This window comes from Lepidothrix coronata, unplaced genomic scaffold (genome assembly GCF_001604755.1).
Source record: "Lepidothrix coronata isolate B3197 unplaced genomic scaffold, Lepidothrix_coronata-1.0 Scaffold13, whole genome shotgun sequence".
Lineage (NCBI taxonomy): Eukaryota > Metazoa > Chordata > Aves > Passeriformes > Pipridae > Lepidothrix > Lepidothrix coronata.
This window is the reverse complement of record NW_016690193.1, coordinates 8,768,266-8,785,822: the sequence shown is the minus strand read 5'-3', so window position 1 is coordinate 8,785,822 and position 17,557 is coordinate 8,768,266. Positions and strand designations below refer to the sequence as shown.

The 17,557-nt window shown below is 36.5% G+C and overlaps 1 long non-coding RNA gene across 2 annotated transcripts in view; it reads left to right on the top strand.

The window, feature by feature from the left end:
• Positions 1 to 1,001: 1,001 nt before the first annotated feature.
• The window catches only part of LOC108493026, a 41,478-nt gene continuing 24,922 nt past the window's right edge, over positions 1,002 to 17,557 (top strand). The window contains exons 1-2 of one of the 2 annotated variants that reach the window (XR_001873306.1): positions 5,140 to 5,223; positions 6,625 to 6,786. This is a non-coding gene — a long non-coding RNA (uncharacterized LOC108493026). Of the gene's footprint in view, positions 1,164 to 5,139; positions 5,224 to 6,624; positions 6,787 to 17,557 lie in introns of those variants that run through there. The other variant, XR_001873305.1, reaches the window with a different exon arrangement.

The window sequence follows — 17,557 nt, the reverse complement described above, 5'->3', positions numbered from 1 at the left end:
CATCACTTTTTGCACAGACAGAACTCAACAATAAATACTTAAAAATAAGTAAAACTCTGGGTATTGTTACTTGAGGAGAGGTAGTGAAAATGTTCATATGGTATTGCATAGTGATTACCCTCCTTGTGATCAACGAATGTTACATTAATTCTGTACCCCCTGCATGGCAAGGAGGTCACCTCAGTTCCTTTCGTGCTTGCTTGATATTAGGAAAAATGAAAATCGCTTTCTGTGAAGGGTCAGAAATATAATTGGAAAGCAAGCTATTAGACAGAAAATTACATATAATTTTTCTGGATGAACTCATCCATGGCGAGAAGAATGAAAAAACAGCTTTCTTGAAACAGGGTTTTGTTCACAAACTAAAGAAGTATGTGGATAATTCTTAATGAAAATATGTTTGGATGATCCAGAGTATCAAACCTGGCAGAATAATGCGATACCATATTTTACTCCCCTTACATTTTTTCCAGATGAGAAGAGTAACAATATTTACAAAAGTAATTTCTTAGTCAGTCCAGATGAGGTAGTGGTGTCCTAGCCTGCCAGCTTTATTTTTTCACTGAAGAGCAAGAGTATTGCTCTGTCTTGATGTTTACAACAACTTAAAGGCCAACTAGATTGCTTGGTAGTTTAGATTCCACTCATGTAGGCAGAAAGCAGTCTAACCAATTTCAAGGTATTTCAAATATGCTCTCCAGTCTCATGTATTTATTATACGAATATATAATTTTCTAATGCGACCTCTATAAGCAGATGTCTTCGTGCCATTAATATGATCTTCTACTCACAGCAGTTATATTCCAATACAGACCCATTGACTTTAGTGAGCTGCTTCAATATTTATGTAAACATCTTAATAAAATGAGAATATTGCCTAAGTTTTTTTCCCTGTTCTAAAATGACACCAGAAACACAATGAACCCAAAAACCACTCACCACAAAGCAACCCCTTGTTTTGTTTCCATCACACAAACACTTTTTTATTTTCCAGCCATGGAAAGAGGATCCTGGAGGGAGAAAACTGCAGCTGACTACGCTCACAACCCCTCCACGCCCTATTGATTTTGCATGATGATGGGAACCCCATACTTGGACACAGGATTGCAACTCCTGTGCTGGGAAGAGCGAGGAGGTACGGCACTCCTGGCTCTGGGCCATGGGTGAGTATTTCATAGTACAAGACTTGTAAGGCTGGGAAATTTGATATGGCTTTCAGCTATCATCCCATTTCTTGAACTTTAGACACTTGGTACTATTTATCATGCTCTCTGACATTATTAGCACCTTGCCAAAAATTCTAAGTCACCTTTGAGGTTTCTTTGGTTCTCAGTGCTTTTATAAGGCTTCCTTTCATACCTTTATTTCCATGCCTTCTCAGTTTTTCTATGCTTTAGAATAGTTAATTGCTCTTAATTTTAATATTTTTCTTCTTTTCAATTCACCATAAATGATTACTGTATTTCTAACTGCTATTCATTACTTTGCTACAGAGCCAGAAGAGCTTTCAGCTGTACTTATCCCTTCTTGTTTGGGGAACTATGACAATAATACCCCAATATCCCAAGCTAAAGAGCTTGTCTTGAGATTCACACACATTTTTCTGTTTAAATTTTCCTTTCCAAGTGTTTTTCCTCCCAGCCTTTCCTAGTCTTGAGGAAGTAAATATTTTTTACATAAATATATGAAAGTGTTGTCTGTTTCTCTGCAATGATTGCAATCAATTCATGATTTCTGGTCTCTAATCCTTGGATTAGAAGGGCAGTGATATAGAAATATCCTATGCTGTTGGACATTATCTGTATCTCACAGAAGCTCTAAGGATATTTTACTTCAGCCTGTGTGAGATGACCACTAACATCTCATCAGTCTCCCCACATTTGAAACTTTTCCACATGTTTTTTGTGCCTTTAAGTCCTTCTCTCCAGATCAAATCTGGTTTATTCAAAGAGACACAGCCACGCCAGTTCTCCTCCTTCTGATTACTAGTTAGCACAGTGATCATGTATATTAGAGATTGCAATTAAGCAGTTTAGATTTCTTAGAACCTGCAGATAACAGATGTTCTTCTCTCTCCTCCCTTCCCCCTTCACCATGTAAGTGTTCACCACTTTTGCCCACTCCCCATCCAGTGATTTTTGGCTTCTCACTATTTGACCCTATGGGGCTTCATTGCACCAAGGGGAATTTTGAGCTCTGCCCTTTGTAGTAACTCATTACAAAGTCCAGCTTGCTTTCTGAAATTACTTCTTTGTTTGAAAGGGATTGAGTTGATGCTTCTTTGTTCTGCTTGACTATAGAGCACCCTTCTATGCTCTGTGCACAACAAATGTCTGTAGAGGCATTAGGATTTTAGTCAGTTATGACCTAATTGCACTTGAGGACTAAAGCTTCCCTTTGTTGCTGCCATTCATTTAGAGGAGGGCTCATCAGAGTGAGGAAAAGTGTTTAGTAGGTAAGTACATTTTGGTGGTTTACATCCTCCCTTCAGAAATAGCATTTAACACAACCACTTGCACCATGTAATGTAACCTTGGTCCTGTAGTCTTCTCTATGCGAACAGCTCAGTGCCAGACTTTGTGGCCCCTGGTACACCATAGTTAGAGATTTTCAGAACAAGTGCCCATATTTGAATTTCAAAAGTCCTCTGGGAACACAGGTAATCTGAAGCCCAGAGATAGTGGTTTACTAGCAATGTTATTTCCATTTCAATTAAAACAAAGAGAGAGCAAAGTAAAGTTGAAGTAACTAAACAAAGAAGTAGCTACCAAAGGACATGCAGTATGCAGTAAAAAATTGATTGCTTATGAGATATTGAATCTTTTCCATCTAATCTTCCTAAAACTTTGGGTGATTTGGCAGAGTTTGTCGTGTGTGTGCTCCTGAAGCCTACATGACTGCATGTTCCAGTGGGTCAGCAGAGCTTTTTAGGTATTTATCAAGATGTCCATAGTATAAAGTGTTAATATTAGTACACTGTATTCCAAACCAAAATCTAAGAATATGTTTTCCAATTGCTTTGGGGTTTTAATAGGAGATTTTTAACAACCTATTCTCAACTTTCTCTCAATTGCTATATTATAAATAATTTATTTATGTATTTTTGTATGAAAGCACTAGTTGAGTTGTCAGTTTTATATTTGAATTTAAATATTACTATGAGTGCTTAATGACAGAAGACATTTAGTAATCAGTGTTACCGATTTATGATACTGCACACTGAGTTTCTTGTGGTTTTTGGTTCGGACTAAATCAAATACATGCACGAGAAAACTAAATGTCCTTAAAGCCACATTTAGTTCTTTCCTGATTTATGAAATGAGAAATGGTAAATAGGATAGATACATTTGACCATGGTGGCAATAGTTGCTTGAGAAATTTTGCCAAAGGAGTTAATTTTAGTTTTACCTGATGGATATATATACAAATCATTTTGAAATATAAATAAGATTTAATGTCAAGACAGTTTGACAATTTGCCTTGAAATCGCTTTTCACCTGCAGACCGTGATTCTGAATGCATGAAATAAACTATGAGAAATAATACAAAAAGTGGTCTGTTCATCAGAGGGCATAGGTATTTTGATATACACTGTTCAATGAAGAGCTGTTCATTATCATCACTGGTTAAAGAATCTCTTTCATTACTAGGTGTAAATATATATATATATATGTATGTATCTATCTATCTGTCTAAAATGATGGTGTTATACGAATCTCATCAAAGAACAATTAATTCCTAATAGCAAAAATTGAAAGTCCAGAGCCCTTTTTATAGTTAGTTTTAATAATATCCTGATTGCCAAACAGACAATTTAAGTCAGTAACTTTCTTATTAAACTTACTTTGAGAGATTCAAATTGCAGCAAATCATAAAACAATCTTCATTTGGTTTAAATTATTCAAAAGGAAATGAGACCCAGTAGAGTGCTCCTGTCTTCCAAGTCTGCCATAAAGGCAATGAAAAAGCACTGTTTAGTTCAAAATGGTGTTGAAACTGATTTACACTATCACGTAAAGTGTGCTTCACATTTATTGTTGCTTAGATATTAATGTATATCATGAACACAGCTCAGTTTATATCTGCATTCCAGCAAAAGAAGTATTTCTGTAAAGCTGTCAGGAAAACATACCTGTCACCACGTAAAAGTACATGCAACACTCTGAATGCTTTACTTTAATGAATTTGTTGTGCTATGCTTATCCCAGGCTGTGAGGCAGAGGACAGTGATTTATAACTTGCAGAGCTGTAGCCCTGATAGGATGATGAAGGACTGTTTCTCCTCATTATGCCAGCAGAGCTTCTTTTCGTCTCTTCTCTTATTCTCTGTTCATTGTTTGCCCTTGGCATCATCAGTCACCAGGCAGTACAGTTTACAAACATTGTTTTGGCTGACAGAAAATAAATTATTCAGCCAATGAGGTGAAATCTATCAAGTTCCTTCTAAACTGCATCTTGAAACACTATTCAAGCTGATCCATAGTTTAGATAACGTTTGCTTTTAAGAGAGATTCTTCCTTTCTCACTCCTTACTCAGAGCAAGATACATTTCCTTTAATCTTTCAGCAGGCAAAGGCTGACCAACTGCCAAGAGCTGTAGTGACTAAATCATTTTTCTCTGAACATTTTTTGCTTTTGTTGCAAACCCCACATGGGGGGGTTTGAACTATACTTCATGGAAGTGTAGTTGAGCAGTATTTATCGTGGGTAACCAAATATGAATAACAGCCAACATGGTAATAGTAGCTAAAATTCATTGTTGGAAAGAAAACATATAAACCAGAAAGGTGACAGGGACAAGTCTATCTGCTTGGTAATATCTACATAAAATACTTTAAATTATAAAGCCCTGTTTGTTTGAGTGGCTTGGTATAATCCACAAGCGAATCAATTGGCTACAAATGACTGAAGCTGCTGAATGGGGAATTAGGTACTTGTATATTTTATCTAAAAAATTAAATAAATCTGGATTACAAATCTGAACAAAAGCAGACACACTGTTATGGCTTTCCTTAAATAATCCTGCTATCTGAGGAGCTATCGTGACCATAATGTGACTATATACACACTAGAATGAAGGAGTAAAGAAGAGGATTTGCAGAGTATGAAGGGAAGTGGAGTCTTTCAGTGCCACACATACATGGATTTCAAACTGTTGGAACAAAGTCTTGAAAAGTATCCAGTAACTATCACTATTGCCAACTCTGGGATCCCAGACTGAGAGTAAGAAAAAATTATTTACTCTGCTATTCCACTACATCTGTATCTTTATATGTGTTTGAATGATTTGAAGTATGATGGGTTTTTTTTTAATGATAGCCATCATAAAATTATGAACCTGAAGTTATGCTAGGTTTAACTGACCCACCAGTCTGGGCTGTTGAGAAGTTTCAGACCTGCTGTTGATTCAGAAGAGATGGGGTACAGCCACCTCCACACCAACTACATCAGCTCATTAGCTTTTCTGAAATGCATTAGCAACTGACAGTTTTAGTCTGATCTTTCTAGTACAACAAACATTTGCAGAAGGAAAGACTTCACAGAAAATCTGATCCTCAGAATTACAAAATTATGGATGAAAAATATGTTTGCTGTAAAAAAACTTGGGGGTCCTGTAGTCCTTTTAAAGTAGCAAAGTAGGGAAGTGTGTTTTACTCTAGGTAAGTTTGATTAAGTGCCATATAATATCTCTTGTTCTTTTTTGTTTTAGTCGTTGGACTGTCAAAACTGTAACAGATCTGGCTATCAAACTGTCTAAAGTATTTGTTTTAATGAATGATTTTGTGCTTTGGCAGCCTCTTCAGGCAGAGAAGTTGGTGGATTTTTAAATTACTGTTTGGATACATATGAGATTGGCTGCTGATGTCCATTCAATTTGCTTTTTATCTCTCTGTGAGCACAGCAATTTTTGCTGGGATTTTTTTATAATTTTTGAGGAATTTATACAGCTACTTTTTGGTTCTCTGTATACTTCTAATCCTCTCCAAGATCAGCAACTCCACAGATAACTTTCTGGAAATGGCACTGAGTCCAGCTTTCAGCCAAAACAATGTTGACACTGAGTTCAGCACATTCATTCTATTACCTATCAGAGAAAGCTCCTAAAACCAAATTACACTACAACTACTTAAATTAGATGTAAATCTGCAGATTTGCATAATTTGTTGTCTACAGTTTGTAAAAACAAATGGCGAAAGTTTGCAAAGAACTGATTTTAATTTTTAATAAGAAAAAATCCACCAGGTAGAAATAATTCTAGCATTTGCTATCAGTGAATGCTTAATATTGAAATTTCAAAAATGTTTAAAATAGTTCTATGCACAATTAAGTTGGTATGACTCTATTTTAAATTGTGTATTCTTTTTAAAAAACATTTTAAAAGGACTTTTTTCCCCCCTTTGAGTACATGTCCCTCTTAACTGCTCATTTTCAACCTATAGGTTTGTGAAGAATATGAACAATTACCTCTATGAGCTTGTGATATGTACAGCATATATGCTGTACATATCAGAAGTTATGCTGGAGAGTTGAGTTTATTTGTATTAGATTATTTGGCTTGGATATTTTTCACAGGAGAATAACTGATTTTTACAGGGCTTTTCCTGTTTCCTTTTTTGACAGTAGGCAGAAGTGGTAGTCCTGGAGAAGACACAGATGCACGCAGCCATCAGATAGATGCCCTGAAAACTCTTTTGACTGTTTATCACATGAAACCTTGCTGTGGCCAGCATTCATTGTGACTTTTGGTGGAGCAGCTGTTGTGCTGCTGAGTTCATTGAACTGAAGGTAGAGTCAGAGCCAACATCTTCCTTTTGAAGGATGATTTTTTGTAGGTTCCTTTGTTAAATTAATGAGCTTCTGTGCTAAAGGACCTCTTAAAAGTAATTCATATTTCATTGGACACACTTATGACCTCATTTAGTTTTTGTAGATGTATGAAGGAAGACCTTTTTTCTTTTTCTATAGGTAAAGATTGAGTGGGGAAAAAAGAGTAGCCTCAGGATCTGAGATACTAAATTCTAATTCTCAGAAGCATACTAAGTCCTTTACAAATAAATATCTGCAGTCTCAATTCTCCAAGTTTTTTATCCTGCTTGAGATATAAGAAAGATATTTAAATCTAAAGAGATTGTAACATCCATGATGTTGAATTCCCATGTTTCAGTCATATCCTTCCCAGTGAATATTAAATGCCACTCTTATTTTAAATATGGAAGTGTAATTTGGCAGCAGTCTACACGGTGATAATGGTTGTAGAGGTTGCAAAGTCATGGAGTACTAGTATCTGTAATTTTTCAGAGGACCACATTTTAGTCTGCTGTGGGCATGGAAACAGCTGAAACTTCTCTGTTCTGTATAAGATAGTATTTCTTGCCTTACTGTTCAGTGTCTGTTTTTCGTGCAACATATACCTGTGTCTGCAGTGAAAAATCTATATTAAAACTTCAGGTATAACTTTCTGGCTAAAGTTACATAAAATATCCTTCCCCACTGCTACTTCTAACACTTATTAAATACATAAATTTTAGCAATATTGAAAATGTTATGTGTAATAGGATGTAACTACTATTAGTAAGCATACTGAGCTTCAGAAAGGAATCCTAGACCACTAGAAAGGTGTTCAGTCTCCTGAGTCACCTCAGTGGTTTTACTTGCAGTATGAGAATCGGTAAGAAACTGCTAATTATTTTCAGACAGCAGGCAGAACTGCTCAAGGAAGTAGTAATGGCATATGTAGAATCATATGTATAGCTGTTTTCCTCTAATGGTACTATTTCTAAGTAATGTGGTTAATAATTTACAGCCAAATATACACTTTTAGTCCATCTTATGCCAGAAATCCTCTTTTAAACTTGGATTTAGAGTTTCCTGAGTACATCTAAATGTACAGCATCAGAGTATGAAGCTTTTTTTACCTATTGCACCTTTTAACAGATTTCTAATATTAATTTTTCTAATAATGATTAATTTCTAATCACCACTAGAATCACTGTTAGAATCAAGGACTCTTTGCATGTGTTGAACTTTCCAACATCACATTAGAAACAGTAGTTTCAAATCCACTCAAGCTTTGGAAATTTCTCCTTTTTTTATTTCTTTCTCATATGAAAGAGGTACCTCTCAAAAAATTATGCTTTCTAGAAAATTAGTATTCTTCACATCTTCCTATCACTTTCTGAAAACTATTCAGCTCTTCCTCTTAGGAAGCCACTGTAGACTATTTAATATAGCTGATTATTAAATAAAATATTCAACACCATGAAAGGGCCATCATTGTGCTTTTATGATGACTGTGTCTCTTTATGAGCATCTCCTTATGGTCTATTGTATTTCTGGCTAGGTTAAGCTGTGCTGAAATGCCTTCTGTATTTTTCATTTGCCTACTTTAGTTGAGGTGCTTTTATTCTACTTCTAGTCTTCTATCACCAGTCTGCTTTCATGCCATGATGGAGGACAGCAATAAATCCCAGTTCATAACCATAATAAGTTTATCAAGTAACAGGTAAACAACCAAAAGGTATAGAAAAGGCCAGGTGCAGAGAGGTGAAAGTTCCTTAGTGTTAGCCTGCCCATCAGCAAACTCTATCTACTCTTATTTCACTTGTCCCTGAATGTGATATCCTGTTTGAGACATACAGTTGTAAAACTAGTTGAGTTTCCATTTTTTAAATCAACATAGATAAAAAATTAGAAGACTGTGCAAGAAGACCTGTGAAGTTCCTTCACCAAAAAAAAAAAAAGAAAAAAATTGGTGCTTTAGCCATTTCTCAAAATAAACTCTTCTCTTCCAGCATTTCAGTCATTTTGTCTTATGCAGCATTTCAGTCATTTTGTCTTATTGTGCTCTTTTTAGCAAAGATGTGTTTTTATGTATGAGAAGATAAATATTTCAATATAAAAAGTATCAATAGAGTCTTCTTTGGATCTGCTTTAATCTCTTCCCTTAAGGGTTTGAATGTTCAGCAAGGACTTTTTGTTTTTTGTTAGACCTCGTTTCCAAAGTCACTAGGAAACATTTTGTAAAAATGCATTTTGTGTTGTAAATTTTATGCTAAATTATATTATTTACATGCTATATTATGTTGGGCAGAAAGATAAATTAATGGGAATAATAATTCATATCATAAATCATATGGGTTATTCACTTAAGGGTTGGACTTGATGATCTTTTGGGTCCCCTCTAAATTAAAATATTTTGTGATTCTGTGACACAGCCCAAAACTGAACTCACCTCTGTAAATAAAGTAAAATAAAAAATTGAAATAAAGCAGTTTCAAATATAACTGATACATCTCAGGATGTGTCTTTTCATTATATTTCCTAAGCAAGGAAATTATGATGATGTCATCATTCCAGTGATATTTACCTGTCTCTCCCCTGAGCGCTTGACCATTTCCTTGCTAACTGTTGTAGTATCCCTTTGGCAGCTGGGGTCACACAGATGGAGAATAGCCCTACCAGACCTGTTAACACAAAGTAGGCTTTTCCTGTGGAAAAACTGACACTTACTCTGTAGTGAATTTTCTATACCCTTCACTTTTAAATTGAACTGTCAGCAGGCACTATACTTAACAAGTCTACTTTATATGCTATTCATTAGATGCCTGCTAATAAATGACTGACAAGGCAAATCTGAAAGATTTCATCAGTAATCTGTCAAAATGCAACATGATTAACTCTCAAAACTTAGAAGTTACTGTCATGAGGGTTGTCAGTTTGAGTTCATTTGTTTGCTTCACTTGGTTTGGCTGGCAAAACCTATCTTTGTTTAAAATCATGCCCCTGGGATTATCTGCCTGGTTCATTTTGTCTTCAGAATGGCTTACTACTCAATGCTGGAGTCACGTACTTCACACTGAATTGGTATTGGAGAAGATAGACAAGTGTTCTGGAAAAGCCACTGGTTTCCCACTTTATTATGGTACCCTCTCCTAGTCTGCACAAGTAGTGCGTTGTATGATTTATCCTTTAGTTTATACCACTCGCACAGATCCATTTCAGAAGCTAGAGAAGGCTTAGATAATGACACAAGATTGGCTTCTGGTTTCAAAGCTTATTGGAATCTAAGATTTCTACACTGATTCAAGTAACTTTGAATCCAGTCTTTGACCATGGTGTTTTGTGAATGTGGTTTTTACGGTTTAAGATGTTCTGATCTATGAGGTAGAAATTCTGATAATTTTTATGCACTACAGAGGGATCCAAAACTCATGCTGTGACATCTCCTTTTTCAAGGAGGCTTTAAATGAACTGATCTGGAGACAGCCATGTGTAGAGTCCAAGCAGAAGCCAGAGAGCAAACCAACAGTTGGGCAGTAGGGTCGATTTTGATTCTAGTAGTCAAGATCATTCCCTAATCTTCCTTTACTATGGGTGTATCTGTTAGGCATACAGCCATATCTACTATAGCATCGGAGTACTGATACACTGTATTGCCAAAGTATGGATATAGCTTGTACAAGCAATGCTGCACTTAACCTGCTCTTGGATGGAACAAGGAGGCCAAAATGGAATTAAACATTGATGCACTTCCCATTCTACCTTTGGCTGACAAAAATGCACCAGTGGGAGACTAAGTCCAAAGTATTAAGTGACCAGCAAGAGCACTTAAAATCCTTTTAAACCAGGTCAGACACAATAATCTTTTTTCTTTGTTACTAGATTCTGTTCCATAGTGTATACTGATTCTTCTGGCAGAGATTTCTGCATGTGGAGAAGGTCCTATATGTGTTTCAAAAGCTATAGGTGTTGTTGATTATTTCACATCAGTGTAGATTTTCAACACATACTTTCCCTATGGTGTTTAGATCCATGGAGAGAATAAGCAGATTTCCAGATTTCTGTTACATGTTTTTCTCTTGCTTCAAATGGTTGCTGCTATATAGAACTAAATCCCGAAGCCATTATTTATTCTGTTAAAAGTTTGTTTATTTCTGAAAGAACTTACATGAAGTTTTGGTGACAGTTGGAATTTATGGATATGTCCTAGCACCATTATTTGATCATAGATCCTCTTGTAGGATGTCTGGCCTGGATTAAGCCTACCTGGCTGCAGGTAGTTCTGCATTTGTTTGGGATTCCTACTGTAGTCATTTAAATCTTGGGCTATCATGTGGAATTGCTTATCTTTCTCTAACAGCTTAAAAGGAATTAAAGATAGCAAAGCTCCTAATTTAGCCCCTGGAGACAGGAGACTGAAAAGCAAGTTGAGCTCATGTGAAGACAGCTTGGAACATGACGGTAGGAAGACGGATCTGTAATTGTAGAAAGGGTGCATATCACTCTCATTTAATCCAGAAAACATTTGGCTTAGTTGAAGGTGCTATTGTAGAAGAATTGTGCACATGGAAACGTATTAAGAAATTCAAAATAATTCCTTTTTTTCACCATAAGGTCTACAGCATTAGGAAGTAGGCAACTTATAGGTCAAATATCAAACAATGTAGCCTTGTCTTTCTCAGGATTTTGGTGTAACACAAGTGACATATTTAATGAGTTAAATTGCTGTGTTATGCCAAAATTATGCAAAAGCTTAATTTTTCAGGTGATATAGATAAATATTTACTTTTTATTTTCAGGTTTCCAAGTGAAGTGGTTGAGAACAGAGATTTTCAGTTTTTACAGCTGAATGTCCTGGCCTGGCCTGTCCTGTCCTGTCCTGTCCCCAGATGTCCTGTCCTGCCTTTTCATTTGTAGTTTTTTTAATTTATAATTCAGTTTTCACTTTTGAAATAAGATACTGTTAAAATCTTGTAAATAGGTGATAAAATACTGAATTTTCTGAGTGGTTCATCATCTTGCCTTCAACCTTCTAAAACATTAAAATGTTTTAGCATCTTTCCAAACATTCAGTAATTCAGCAGGATTACTTGTGCTCAAATTAAGTATGCACATAGCGGTTTTCAGGGATTGGATTGCCTACTCATGCTTTTAAAATCCAAGCCTGTGTAGTAATATTCAAGCCCATGTTGAGGAGAGCAGCTGTCCAGCTGCCTCAGAGTTGCTCTCAGGAGCACATTGGCTCTGGTTCAGCAAAGGAGAGTGTTGGTTGTTTTGGGTTTTTTAAACGTAGAATGGTTTGGATCAGAAGGGACTGTAAAGATCATCTAGTTCCAACCCTGTCATGGATATCCAGTAGATCTGACTCCTCAGAGTGTAGCCTTGAACACATCCTGGGAGGGGGCCATCCACAACTTCTCTGGCCAACCTTTTCCAGTGCCTCACCACCCTCATAGTAAAGAATCTCTTCCTAACATCTAATCCAAAACTACTCTCTTTCAGTCTGAAGCCATTCTTCCCTGTCCTTGTAAAAAATTTCTCTTTGTGCTTCTTGTAGGATCCCTGAAAATTTCCTGAGGGTGCACCCGATCCCTTTGACTATGTCAGAAAAGATAACATTAAATAACACTGGTCCCAGTACAGACCTCTTCTAAGGTATATCACTTGTCACTGATGTCCACTGGGACTCTGAGCTGTTGATCACTAACCTCTGGATGCGACCACCCAACCACTTCCTTATCCGTCTAACAGTCCACCCATCAAATCCATCTCTCCATTTTAGAGAGAAAGATGTTGTGGGGGCTTTACAGAAAGTCTTTACAGAAGTCCAGATAAATGACATCTGTATCCCTTTCCCTGTCCGCTGGCGTAGTTACTCCATCATAGAAGGTCACTATGTTGGTCAGGCAGGACTTGCCCTTGGTAAAGCTGTGCTGGCTGTCTTGAATCACCCCCATGTCTTCCATTTGCCTTATTGTAGCTTCTAGGAGGATCTGTTCCATAATCTTCCAGGCACAGAGGTGAGGATGACAGGACTGTAGTTACCAGGGTCCTCCTTTTTATCCTTTTTAAAGAGAGTACAATGTCTACCTTTTTCCAGTCACCTGGGACTTCACCAGACTGCCGTGACTTTTCAAATATCATGGAAAGTGGCTTGGCAACTGTATTAGCCAGTTCCCTCAGGATTCTGGAATGCATCTCATTGGGTCCCATAGACTTAAGTACACTCTGGTCATGAACCGAATTTTTACTTACAATGGGAAGCACTTTGCTTTCCCAGTCCCCATCCTGCTATCCCTCCACTCAAGAGGTACTGACTATCTCCTTGAAGAGCTAGAAATTTGCTTTACTAAAGTTCAGGGGCCTGACTTTACTCCTTACCTGACCCATATCCCTCAGGACTGCAAGCTCCACCAGTGCACAATCCCCTCAGTGCAGGCTGCCTCCAATCTTGACATTCCCAGTTAGCTCGATTACACTAGTGACTATCAGACCAGGTATCATATCCCCTCTGGTAGAGCTGTCTATTACCTGGCTCAAGAAGTTATCCTCCATGTATTCTGAAAGTCTCCTGCATTGCCTGTCTCCTGCAGCTCTCTGTGCTACCTTCCCAGCAGATGTCGGGGTGGTTGAAGTCCTCCAGCAGGACAAGCGTAACTGTGATTACCTTGTTTGAGACTTGGCCTTGGTTTGTGTTTCTCTTCTCAGTAATGGTGCCTGATAAGTCCTTCTAAATATAGTTGAACAAGTTCAGATACCACATATCATCAGTGAACAGAGAAACATAAAATCCTCTTTGCTTCCTCTGAGCAAATCTGGACGTTAAATCAGCCAGACTCCCAACTGCTTTACATTTGTAACTTAAGAAATAGAAATATGATACATGCTGAGAAGCTCTGACTGCAGGAAGGTGTTAAAATAATGAGCAATTTATTTTGAGGATATTAAGAGTTTAGGTCTGACTGTTTGCAATGAGGAAAAACAAAAGTAATACAGTTAAAGTATATGAAATTACATTGGTGTGAAAACAGTATGAAGGAAGTCAGAAATAAAGGGTTCTAAATATATTTTCTTATTCAACTGTATTGATAAGCAAAATAAAACATTTCAGGTAATATAAAAATGTTTTATATTCATTTATATTAGGAAGATGAAATTATTCTACAGTATTTCTTCTGTTTGTGTACCTCAGCTTTATTGCATATATCTGAGACCCAGTCCTTTAACCCCTGTTCACCTTGAAATGGTCATCTTATCCAAATGATCCCATTAAAGCCTGTAGGTTCACTGTGGTGGATAATGTCTGAAGGTTCCAACCTTCAATTGATTGAGTTGGTTTTGAAAAAGGTCCATATTAGATTAAAATACCGTTATAGTTTTCTGATTTAAAACAAACTCACTTCTTTTTCTAGTTACAATAGATTTACGCAAAAATTGAAATATAAATGCTTTTATTTTATAGTGCATTTAAATGCTTTAATAGAAGTCTTGTACATCAAAATGCCCACAAAGTATGTTTTTTATACCTTTGTCTGTTGGGGTTATGGAAAAATTCTAGAGAGTAATTTTGTCATCCTATTATTCTCTGGATAGCAGCTAATGAAGATGCTGGATCAAAGCATTCTACTTTTATCTCAAAGAAGGCTAAAAGTCAGAAAAATATAATATAAAAGCTCAAGCATTCTTTTTAGGTTTCATCAGGTCACAATGGTGGTAACTTCTGCTTCACTGTATAATGTACTGTCATGTCACCTCAGATAGAACAGGAAAGGATTTGGCATGGTGTCACCTGAGATCATTATGTCCAGGACTTATTCTCTGTCATTTAGAAATAACACCCCCCCCCCAAAAAAAATAGTTGTAGGAAGACACTGAGGAGAAAAACCTCACGTTTTGGTATTTCTCATTTGTAAATACGTACAAGAGCATTTCAAAATATTTTATTATTAAATTAAGCCAGTATGTGCCACAGTGATGTAAGTTCCACCCTTCATTAGGAACCATTATACTTTTTTAGGGAAAAAAGTTTGATTAAACCAGAAAAGATTTTGTTCTAATCACTGAAATATGTTGCCTAGAGGCAAGACACTGTGTATCTCTTTCCCTACATTCTTATAAGGAATTAAAATTGGAATTTTATTCTTGTTTCTTGTGATTTTGAGATATTATTTGTTCTTTCAGACAGTTCTGAATTGAGTATTCCAATATAAGACTGTCATGATGGTTTTGTTCTCATTTTCCCACCCTCCCCAAATCTTCTTCAACCTGACAATGAGATCATTCTTCTTGTATTGTAGCCTGACATAGAAAGAACAAAAATCTGACGTATCTGCATTTACATGATTATCATGCAGATTTCATATAATAATTTTGCTTGAATGCTTTTGAACATGTATTGTTAAAGGGCAACATGTAGACATGCAGAAGTCATCTTGTGAGTTATTGTAATTAATGTAATATAATGTAAAGTATAAATATAGTATAAAGTTAATGTAATTCTTAATATACATAGAATGACAAAATCTAGCCCCAAACCTCCAGTTTGGAATGGCCTTTATGTTTTTTTCCTTGCAAGGAACCCTTTAACTTGCATGATTTCTGAAACTATGTTAAATTAAATCTCAGTTAAATTTATATAGCTTAGTTATAATTTTAAAATTTTGGCATTGATTGTAGCTAATAAAAACTGTATCTTTTTTATTCTGCTTAGTATTCTATATTCTATGCAAGTCACATTATGTAAAGTCCTACATGTCAGGTAATAAGAATTCAAAAACAAAACCTGTTTTTGTCTAGGCTGCTCACTTCAAACTAATTGCAAATGAAATAACTTGGCTCAAGCAACCCCCTCTGTTGTTGTGGGTCATTCTGAACAAATCAAGCTAAACTTGAAAATCATCTCTTCACAGGATGAAAAAGAACTGGAAGGTTTTCAGGTTAATTTGACATTGTTCTGGCTTCTTTTCAACCTTCTGGTTTCTGGTGGAGAAAAGGTAAAAGCCCACTGGTAGTGGAAATGAGAGTTGGGGTTTTGTAGTTTGTTTTCGGGGTTTTTTTTTAAACTTACCTATTTATACTAATACCAAAGAAATAACTTCTGGAAAACCAGCTACAAAAAGTCATTTTTTGCTGCACAGATGGTTCATGACAAACACAGCAGGAGCAACAGGAAAGCATTAATTTGTTCAGTTCAAGAGATCTGCTAGTCTGCTGATAGTGTCATCAGAAATATTTACAGCTGAACAGGTAGAAGCAGAGATCTTCATGTTCAACTGTTTTTTCTCTCTTAGCAAAACTTGCTCTCTAAGTACTGTATCATTGCAGTCCTAATTCATAAATATGTTTAAATTTTAAACATACTTCTGAATTAATTTGTAATAAGATTCCACTGCTTCATGAATGAAAAATGTTCTGTGCAGTGAAATCAAAGGCAATCTAAGTGCCAGACAAATTCATGGACAGCCTAATAGATAAATACAAGATCATTACTGTGGATGGATTTGTTCTTAATATAACTTGGTTAACAGATAGAGTTTAAATTACATAGATTCTTCTTACATATTATTTCATCTAATATTTGACATTCATCAGGTATTTCTGCAATGCTTTTTAACGCAACCATTACCAAAATATCAACTTATTAAAAAATTAATGAAATGTGCATTTTTGATCCTCAGATTTTAGAGACTGAATTTAATCATCACTATCATGAAATACGTTGATTCTTGGTGTTGCAGATATATGTGTGGAATAAATAATCTACTGGGACTCAATCCATGTTCCACAGAGGGATGACTGACATCAGTGAGAATATGCCTCCATATGCAACTCTGGGTTTCCACATCAATAAAAACCTGATTTTTCCAGCTTTCATTTTCAGAAACTTTAAAAAAACCCAAACATAAACACAAATATCAGAATCCCTCAGTGTATAATCTAAATGAAAGACATGGTTGAAAGCCCAAGCATTACCAAGGTTAGTATTATGGTGCACTGTGCTAATTATTTTATTACTTTCCAGGAGACATCAGCTTTATTTAAGAACTTGTATTTAACATATAGCTGTGGTTTTGTATTTATGCATTTATATATGTGTAATAAATGGTACCATAGTCATCATCATGGCTAGGCTTCGAAGAACGAAGATTTGGCGCACTGGTGGCTAAAAAGGCCAATACGAGATAGACACGTCTGGTTGCAAAAGGCACTCCTTAGGTGGAATATACTGCAAGGCACGATTCTTTATGTGTTGTCTTTTCTCCTCAAGAGTGATCCTGCATGCTTTCTCAAAAGCATCAGCAGTGTTATAGATGGTGTGTCTCCAGACCTCCCAATTGGAGGCCAGAGTAGACCAGTTATGGTGATCAATATGGCCAAGGCTGAGATGTTGTTTCAGGGAGTCCTTGTATCTTTTCTTCAGGGCTCCTCTCTTGCGGCAGCCGGTGGCAAGTTCACCATAAAGCAAGATCTTAGGGAGGCGGTGGTCCTTCATCCTTGAGACATGCCCTGCCCATTGCAGCTGTGTTCTCAGCAACATGGCCTCTATACTTGTGACTGCTGCTTGTTCTAGAACAGAGTATTGGTCACATAATCTGACCAGTGGATGTTTAGGATTGTACGGAGGCAGCATTGATAGAAGCGTTCTAGGAGTCGCAGGTGGTGGCGGTAGATGACCCATGATTCAGATCCGTATAAGAGAGTAGAGAGCACTATGGCTCTGTGAACACTGATCTTTGTACTTTTCTTCAGGTGTTTATTTTGCCAAACTCTTCTATGA